We start from the raw sequence: 10,226 nt of genomic DNA on the forward strand, positions 1-10,226 counted from the left end.
TTCTGTTGAGCACTAAGTTTATGTTTCCATTATCTGGCTGTCCTAACCTCAAGGCCCCCCTTCTTAAGTAATAATGGTCAACTTATTGTATATATGAAATTTGGACAGCTTTATTCTCCTGTGTATCTTTTACCGTTTGTCTGTAGCAAATTTCCTGTGCTGGTTTATTGCTTAATTTCTAAGTCATATAAGGTGATTGTTTATTATGAGCCTTCACTTTCACTACCCTAAATAATAAAGTAGAGTCAGCAACTTTTGCCACCTTGCTACACCCCCTTTTCTAGCTTGCTTATAAATACAAGGAGCAGCGTGAGTCCCAGGATAGATTTCCGTGAGGACTGTTTACTTCCCTAACTCTTGTAGGTAATTATATTCTAATTTTTGACAAGTTCTCTATCTGTGCAAGGGCCTTCTTTATTTCTTGGTAGGTGCTTAGGTTCCTTAAGCCTTCTGGAAATCCAGATAGATTGTATCAACTGGATTTCCACTGGCAATGTGCTTTTGGGCATAAAAATAAGACAGTAGTAGCAAACAAAATTATTATCTTTTACATGAGAAACTGTTCTCTTCACCAAATACAAATTTGTTAGTTTAATCACACTATCACATTTCCAGTTCTGACACACGGACTTGCTGTGCTTTTTAATTTTCAGAACACAATTTCATCATCTGCATCTTCATTTTTTGAATACTGGAATTGGTAATAATAAAAAAATATAATCATAAATGGATGCATTTTACTGCTTGAAGAAAGATTTTGATGAAGAACATTGTTAACTGAGTGCTGTTGAGTATTTCATGTTATACAATAAACAGTTTGCAAAAACATTTGAATCTTTTAAATACTAATCGTGCCTATTGAAACAAACAAGATTGTTTTTTCAGCACTGTTTAGTGTTGTGTTATTGCTGGGATTATTGACAAAAAAATAGGTGTATTGTCTTTTATATTTCCTAATTTGTATTTGAATACTACTCAGCAGACTGTGTGGGTGAGGAAAAAGAAAAAGTAACTTCAAGTCAGGGTTATGCTCTCCTGTCATGTTCATTGCTCTGAGTTTGGTAAAAAGAGTGAGTTTACTTGCTTGTATTAGGTAGACATATGCAGCCCTTTGCAAAAAAGAAATTTTGCTAGTTATGTCATTGTATGAGCAAGCTAAGATCTCTGCTCCTTTAATGAAAAAGAGTCAATGATTAAAAGTTTAATGCACATTTTTAGGTAATTAAAAATGATGCATCTGAGTACTTTTCAAGGTTTTTCCCTTCCCCCAATTCCTTCCTTCCTCCAACACACTCCTGGCATGGGAATGTGTTGTTTCCTGTAGCAAATACTGAGGGCTGATATGAACAGAAGATATTGTCTTGATCACCTTTCATCTTTTATGGTTGAAAGCAAATGTTTTCTGCATGGTTTTGATTAAAAAAAATCCCAACATGCTACAAATATTTAAATTCTTCTCTTGAAATGTTCCAAGGAATTTGTCTTCTCCAGCTAAGGATCTGAAAATGCATATAATTATACCTAATAATTTCACCACTGTCAGATTAGATTGATTTTTAGTCACTTTTGTGCAGATTAGATTCAACTCAGGTGCTCAAGCTGAAAGGAGGTGCATTAATCTGCAGTGACGTTCAGTCTCTTCCAATTAGCAAGTTCTAAGAGATGTTAGATAATGCAAGTTTGATGATGTGAAACATTTTTGTTCTGCCATGGTTTAGTAAAGTTAAGGACGTTTAGGCCTTCAAAGGCAACCATCAGCAACTTAAGTGTTGGGCCTACAAAAAAATAATAAAAAAAGAATGAACAATTAGTGAAAATAAAGAATATTCCTGACAAATTAAAAGGCTGGAGATAAATGATGGTGGTTAAATCAAGACTTTGAGGGAGATGTTTAAAAAAAACCATTTCCTGTGATATAAGGCTGTAATGAACACATCTTTGTGCAACCAAAAGGTGTCTTTTAAAATTTAGGTTAGTGTATTGACTTTTATAATGTGCATAACTTTGCATGTAGTGGTTTTCCTAATGCTGCATAACCTGGTTATCTGTCACGTATGTGTTTCTGTGCAGTTGAAGGTCACACATTAATTTCTTCAAACTGCATGTGGTCAGACCATAATTTTAATTATTTTCAAAGCAATAGTGCATTAGCATTACAGAAGCGAACAGTGAAACACATAATACTGAAAAATGAAGTGTGAAGAAATGACATTGCAATGTGTGCATGTCTTCTGATTTGGCAGAATTAATGCTGGCAAGTCTTTGCTGTAGCTTAAAGTATATGTGTGTTGCTTAATTATCTCAGTTACTAAATATGCTTATTGCATAATCTGGGGTAGCAGTAATTGAGTCCGTTACTGTAGATAAACAATTGACAATTTATAGTACTTCAGGAAAAAATCTTGACCGTAAACAGATGTCACAGAATCTAAAATATTGATGCTATCTTACTTTTACTATGATGAAAATCTTAATGTGTGCTCTGCCAATGCTTGTTGAAAACTGACAATACTTCCTTTTTATTTCTTGGAGAAAAGAGTCTACTCCAATTATATTGATTTTTTTTCCTTTTCACGCTTCCCTTAATTTTTGAATGAGCTATTAATTTATTTTTGTTTGTTTAATGTTGGTATTAGCTAACATCAAAAAGCCAATTTGTTTTAGTAACTTAACAAGATTGGCTTTTGATTAAATGAGAGCAATATGGGATGTGATTTTAACTGGTGGAGCAATGATGATTTTGTAGGTGGGTAGGCAGTTTTCAATCTCCTACTTAAAAACATGTAATAAGTGGATTGTATTTCAGGAATGTTTGCATAAATCTCAAATTAGTGTTAGAACAAACAAAAATCCAACCTAGTAGGAGCTCAATATGAGTACCAGAAACTAGTTTGGAAGGCATGGCAAGGTATAGTTGTTCTCCTGCAGATCATAATCCCTTGTAATTTTAAGATTGAAGTCCTTATATTTTTCAGAATGTTAGCCTGCCTAATCCCAAAGCAGTGGTCAATATCCACTTTCCCACTTCCATAAAACTCTAACTGATTGTTTAAAATTGTACGTTAGGTTGCAAAGAGGGAATTTTGCTACATCTGAAATAATCCATATAAGAAATAGGCTTAGTTAAGTGTGGGTTGGGTTTTGTGTTGTTTGCGTTTTGGGGGTTTTTTTCCTGTATTGGTGATTATGGTGATTATGAAATATCTGCTGCTTTAAAATATGTAACTTCTGCATCATAATCTTGTCTGAGTGATTTCTGTTTGGATGGAGCAAGGCCTAGGCTGATTCCTCATGGAAGCAGTGGAAAAGTCTCCATTGACCATGGCAGAAGCTAGAATTGCTGCAGAAAGAGAAGCTACTTCATGTGCTTAAGAAGATGTCTCTAAAACTGGAAGTCTCTGATGTCTTACGGGAATGAAGTTGTAACTTGTATGAAAGACTTTGTATCTAACCATCCCCTTGCTTTGTTAGGTTATTGTATTCTTATTATACTAGATGCCATGCAGCAGTGGTAGATTGGATTTTAATAAATATATATATCTATATGAATATAGAGGGACTTCAGTATTATGTGACTGGAAGTCACATGCCCAGACACAAATATATATATATATATATTTACACACAAAAAAAAGATAAAATATCTATATATGTATATAGAAGTAAGTGTATGTAAAAAGCACTTCAGAGGGCTCTCCTACCATCATTAAAGCTTTGCAATAGAGTACAGTAAGAGTCAGTACATGCCTCCTGTCATGCATAATTATTCTCCCAGTCTCAAGGGGCAATTCTCTATTTTAGGTCTGCAGTATGAAACTGATCTCACAAATACTTAGCCCAGAAGTGTGCATTTAATCTTGGAAGTAGGCCCACAGAATTTAATGAGCCCTCAGATGGTAAATTCTTTGGGGCTTTTATTTTCCTTTGTGCCTTATTCAATGGTAAGGACAATCTCCATTAGCTTTTACATTAGCTTCTTCTGTTACTTACAGCAAAATGCTTTTAGGTTTTGGCTTGAAAATGTTAATTGAAACACATAGGCACAAAAACTCTGAGGCAAAAGACAACAATTAAATTAGAATTATTCCAAAATTATATCTGAAGAATTTGAGTTGACTTTCTGAAATTTCAAAAGCTACAGTTTTAAATGTTGCTCCAGGAGTTGTCTGATTTGGCCTTCATTGAAAAAGGGTCTTACAGAAATAGGAATTTTTTTTTAGAAAGGAAGGATTGTAGATCTTGAATAGTAAAGATTCCAACCTGCGGATGAACACTGATAGTGAAGGTAACTTTGGCTTCTGTGTAGCTGGGAGTAAATGTAGAAAACCACAGCTTTCGTTAGCTCTGTTGCTGACAGCCAAAGGTATCCGTTCTTACCCATCAGAGTCCTTTGAACTCCATCCAGTTAATAGGATTCTTCCAACTGATTGCACCGGCTCTGGGTGAGCCTTCTCTTCTGCTTGCTTCCCAAATCACCTGCCTAAAATAAGTTTTCTGCAGGCTGGGTTTGCTCAGTAGAATTGCTGTGGTCTGACTATATGTTTATTAATAAGCTGTATGTAAAGCACAAGCTTGTTTTAGATAATTGACACCTCATTTTTTTTTTCTTCCCAGAAGGTTTCAATCTTTCCTTTTGGAGCAGGGGGTTATTTAACCTTGCCAGCAGAGAATTTCTAAACTTTGTAAGTTTATAAACTTTGCAAGCTTTTTGATACAGTTGGAACAGCATTTCTATTCTACTGGTGTAAAACAATGTCCCATGCTGACCAGAGCTCAGTTATGAGGCTTACATGATGATATTCCTTTAGGAGCATGATTTGAAAGAATTCATGGGAAATCGTGCATGGTTTCTTACGTATTTTTATCTTGAGGGTTACTCTGCTAGCATCTGTTTATCTTCTCTTTTGAGGAAAAAAAGAGGGGGGTAGGAAATGGGAGGAAGATGAAGTTTTTATTTTGGCAATAAAAACAAACTAGTCTATCATTGTTATGAGGGAATTAGGTGAGATGAGTTAGTTTGTATATTGGTTTTTATTTTAAAACTGTATTTGAAAGGCACATTATCTACTGCATTGGTTTTCTTGTTAAAAAATGGTGTTCTGGCTCAGCAGTGCTGTCAAGGAGTACAATATGTCCCACCTCATTAAGTACTACCTTTTTTCTTCTCCATCTGTCTAGAACAGCAGGAAAACTTGTTTTCAAACAGAAAAATAATCAGTTTTGTGCATTTTCTTTCTTCACCTCTGTATCTGTGTGCATCCAAAAATTCAACCAAATTTCCAGGGAAATGCCTCTAGAACAACAATCCTAATAAAGGCACCATTCAGAACATCAGGGCCTGTTTGGTATATAGCAAGGTGATCAACTATGAGAGCCCAAACAAAAAAATATCATAGAGTCACAGGTTGGTTTGGGTTGGAAGGGACCTTAAAGATCATCTAGTTCCAACCCTCCTGCCATGGGCAGAGACACCTCTCACTAGAGTAGGTTGCTTTTACTGGACACATGAGGGAAGGAAAAATCTGCCTATTTAATAGAAATAGAAACTGTGGTTGATTGACAGCATAGCTGAAAGAAATATAGAAAGGGAGGTATTTCCTGCTCTATTTGAATATGTGATAAGGAATTCATCACTGTTTGGATGTTAGGAGCAGCGCAGCACTTGTATATGGCAGTTATTTACTTCCATATAAATCAGGCTTTTTAGGCACAAGAGAACTGCCCTGGAGGTTATTTGGTTCATTACAGAGAGTACTATTCAGATTAAGGGCCTGATCCACCATAACAAAAGGGCAATACTTGTCACTTGCTTAGCTGGGTAGAGAGCAGCAAACTGCAGATGCTGGTTTTACTACTGGAACTAAGAGAAAAACAACTCCAAAAGCCAGGAAGAAAAGGCAACAGCAAAACCATCAAAACACTGCCCATGTTCTCAGGTAATTGCTTTCATCACCATTCAGCTTTTGGGAATTCCAGTGTTCTTCAGGTTAGAGTGATTTTCCTCATGGGACTCCTATCTATGCTGTCTCTTTATTCTCTACAGCAGCAGCTCAGAGGTCCTGCAAGAAATCAATTTTAAACCTATATTGTCTTCCTGAAGAATAGTCCCAAAGACTGAATGAGGGGCTCTAATTAAACCTTTTGCTTTCAGAGGCATCAGATCATACTGATACTTTTCAAGTAGTTGGAGTAGTGATACTGAATGAATAAAACTGTTAACTTGAAAAGGTCACTCCTTTGCAAAGTCAGGGATAGTTGCTACGGGCAGAAGTTGGCTGCACAGGAGGCCCGAAGTTCCACATCAGAGGCTGGGTAGAAAACTGTGTTTCACATCTGAGGTAATACCAGAGGATGTGTAACTGTGTTAATGAGTATTGTTTGCAATACAAAAAGTAGTTTTTAAAAAGTAAATAAATACAGGTTTAGAAAACAGCAAATAGGCTAAAATAATTTATTCCCTCAATCCTAAAATATTTACATCCTTAGTTCTATTTTAGACACAAAAGGTAAGAGACTCCAGCGAATTAACAAAAGAAATAAGCATGCAAATCAATTTCAGACAACAGACACCAGTTACTAATTTGCCACTGGGTGATGTTTAACAATCTGAGAGTAATGAAAGGAATTTTCAGGGAGAATAATTTACTGTGTTCTGGGCTATGCATGTGCTAAGGATGATGTCATACCCTGAAAGGATATCTATGCAGACCATAAATAGTCTTTCAGCTGCAGAGATTTAACACTTATTTTGCAAGATGAGAGTGTATTTTCAAATAAAATGCTTTTCTCTTTCTCTAAAGAAGGATATTTCAAACTATAAAACAAGTTTTATTGTTAAAACTGTGCTAAACAGTGATATGCTATAATGAAAAGTGAGATGCACGTAACAAAATAGAAGCATGAAATGAAGACCGGGAATGGAAGGGGAGGTGAGACCTTGAATCCTTTTGGTACTATGTCATTGACTTGCTTTGCAGCCTGAAGCAAGACCCCAGTTTGCCTCCCAAGAAGCAGGGACGGAGGTCACAGGATTGCAGCCTGCATTACAGGGTCACCTGTAGTTCAGTTAGGATTCAGTGTGGTGTCTCCTAGCCTTGGTGCAAGTGTAGCTGTCTGTCTAAAAAAAATGGGACTCAGACAGTTTCATCCCCAAAAGCTTTGAGAACCTCAGGTTAAAAATGTGGTGGATATACATGCTTGCTCACCTAAAACTTGCACTAGCCAGTGCCAGTGCTCCCAATATTTAATAAAACTCAGATCTTGTATAGATTCAGATGAATAGCAAAAAAGCAAGACTTTGATTAGATGCAAAAGTGCAATATTTTAAAAATTATAATATTGTGCTTACTCCTGACTGATGATTAGCCCCAGCATTAGTATAGGACAACTGGAATGCAGTTAATAACCCTGAGCAGGTACTATTTTACCTTCCATGGCCACAGCCCATGCTGCATCTTTCTGTTACTTCATTGGACTGACAAGTATGACAAAGGCTGTCATACTTTGAAATGGTTCAAAAAGGAAATAATATTCCTGCACTGTCTTTGACTTTCTTCCATTGTCTCTCTCCCATAGCAAGCTTCAAGATCCCACTGGGACTTGTGGTATTTGGCCATTGTATTAAGCACTTTATCTAAGCTCTCCTCTCTGGAAATACCTACTTACTAAACTGTACTCATGCACATCTGCTGCTCACTTATTATACTGGAATGCTCGTAGACTTTTCGCTTTTGCATTATGGGAAACCATCTCAGAAATGGCACTCCGGAGAGTTAAAACTTTTTCTGGAACAGACAGGAGGAAAAGAACGGTATGAAAATAGATTCATATAGAATTAAATAAATTAATGCTGCTCTGCTGGTTCTAGACTATATGCTGAATCTTTTTCTCATTTCTGAAGTGTTTAGGTCATTCCTTGCATGGTCTCCATGTTTGTTACATTTGAGGAAATGATCTTTCTGTACTGTCCATGTGTGCTAGGATTTCTGGTACATGATTATAACATATAATAGTATATAATTATTTAATATATAATTGCTGAAAATAACGTGGCTTGTGTTTAATTTAACATAATATTTGACTGGGGCTGGAAGAAGGAGAGGGAGGTTTCTGTGGCTTGTTTGTGTAATAGGGATGAAAACATAGTCTTTCCCCTGGATCCACAAGATTATTCTCGAGGTAGAACTATTTGCATTACGTAAAGGAAGAGTTAAAGAATGCAGGCAAGCCACAAGGTGGGAAGGAGAAGTAGATCAGGCAGACCTTCCTTATTGTGTCTGTGCCAAGCAGTGCTGCTATGGCTGTGGCAGCTGCTGTAGCTCTAGGCCTAAAACAGCAGCTGCCAAGTACTGCCTTGAGGTGCTGGATTTTTTTTTTCTCTAATCCCTCCATCCTGGGCTTGTGCTCAGCCATAGTGCACTCTGTTCCTATATAGGATTTAGGAAGTGGGTAGTAAGCATTAAAACAGCTCCAGGTGGAGGGATTTTCATCCACCTTGTCTAAAATCAGTGCAAGGAAGGAAGGAAGGCAGCGAATATACTAAGATCAAAGATCATTGGTACACAGCAAGACAGAAGGAATGCCCTTATCACTTAAGTGTATCCTGAGTCAAATATTTTATACTAGTATATACTTTGAGATTGTGGGGTAGAAGGATTTAATGATAAGAATGGAGCTGTAAAAATTTAGACATCTTCCTAATTCTTGAAAATTGTTTAAAAAAGAAGTCTGAGTGATGGATTATTCCTTGGTTTTACAGAAAAGTGTCTTTGTACTTTGGATAAATTATTTGAGCTCCACACACTTGTCCTCCACTGTTTCCAGAAATCAAACTCCTAGGGAAGGTACGTGAATTCCCATGGTCTGGGCAGACCATAAGAGAGAAACTGAATTAAGACACAGAGGTGATTCTTGCCTTTTGCTTTTGCCAGCAGCTTGCATGTCTACAAAGCTCACCTGCAGCAATCACATATTGTTGGTACATTTCAGTTAGATGTGTACTTAAGGAGAGAACTAGCTAAGAATCATCTTCAGCATTATTGCCCCTGCAGACTCCTGCAAGTTGTAAAAACAAGTGAACTGCAAATTACCTTTGTATTGAAAAGAGAAATGAAACCTAAGTTCATCTGGAAGCTGGGGAGGTGACACCATGTGTTTATAGTGGCCTGTGTAATCTTTTTCTGGGTACTCATTTTGAGAGGTGTCAGAGACAGGATGTGGAGTTAGACCTTTGGTCTGACCCAAACCATACACTGGTGCAGGTGTAGCTCATTTGCAATGTCATTTTGGTAAATGGTAAATATAATTAAATAATTTAGTTGCAGGGGGTGTTGATCATTTTAAAAACCTAACAGGACAAGCAGGGAATCTAGGTTAGGGGTGGAGTGCTTTGACTGAAAATAACGTGCAGGAATGCTACTCAATACACACTTTAGGAACATTTTCCTAATGGGAAAACCTACAAAATAAATCTTAAGGGCTTGTTCTACCTGAAAAGTGAGTGGTAAGTAGTGTATTTTTATCACATTAGTCCACTTCCTTCACCTGCTAGTAATTTCTTCTCATGCTTGTAAACAAAAAATAAAAGCCAAAAAAAAAGAAGAAATGTTCTTGCTTTCTTGTACTGCTTGTGCTTCACAAGCCATATATATAAGAAATAGTGTCTTCCTAACACACCTGTTTATTAAGTTTCAATCATTGCCTCCACTAGAAACCTACTGAAGGCAAATGGACTATCCAGTTGTCACTGAAGGCATGATTTAATGATGTAGTATCTCTACACTGATGAATTCACCCTTTTTAATGTGCTTAATCTATGGTGCGTGAAGCAGATGGTACCTCTGCTTTGCAGACCTGTCTGTGGAAAGCCCATTTCTTCTCCTTTTCTCTTCTGCACGTGATAAACAGAGCTTATTTATTAAAGAAGCCATCAAGGTACAAAGTTGAAGCCTCAGGAGCCACTTTTACAGTGCCTTTTCAGAAGGTACCTCCTCCTTCAAGCAGTTGTTTTCCAAGTGGCCTCCAGCACCCCCTACATAATTGCCTTGTTTCACATTTGGAAAAAAATAATATTGCTGGCCCGCTGTGTGAGCAGTGACGGTAAATAGTGAAGGATAGATGGAAGCAGTTGGGTGAGAAATCTGTGACAGGCTTTTGTGTGAAAACATTTAGTATCTGCTCTCACTTTAATCATTTATTATTTTTAAGTCAGTGACAAAAACATCCTG

This window comes from Pseudopipra pipra, chromosome 1 (assembly GCF_036250125.1).
Source record: "Pseudopipra pipra isolate bDixPip1 chromosome 1, bDixPip1.hap1, whole genome shotgun sequence".
NCBI lineage: Eukaryota > Metazoa > Chordata > Aves > Passeriformes > Pipridae > Pseudopipra > Pseudopipra pipra.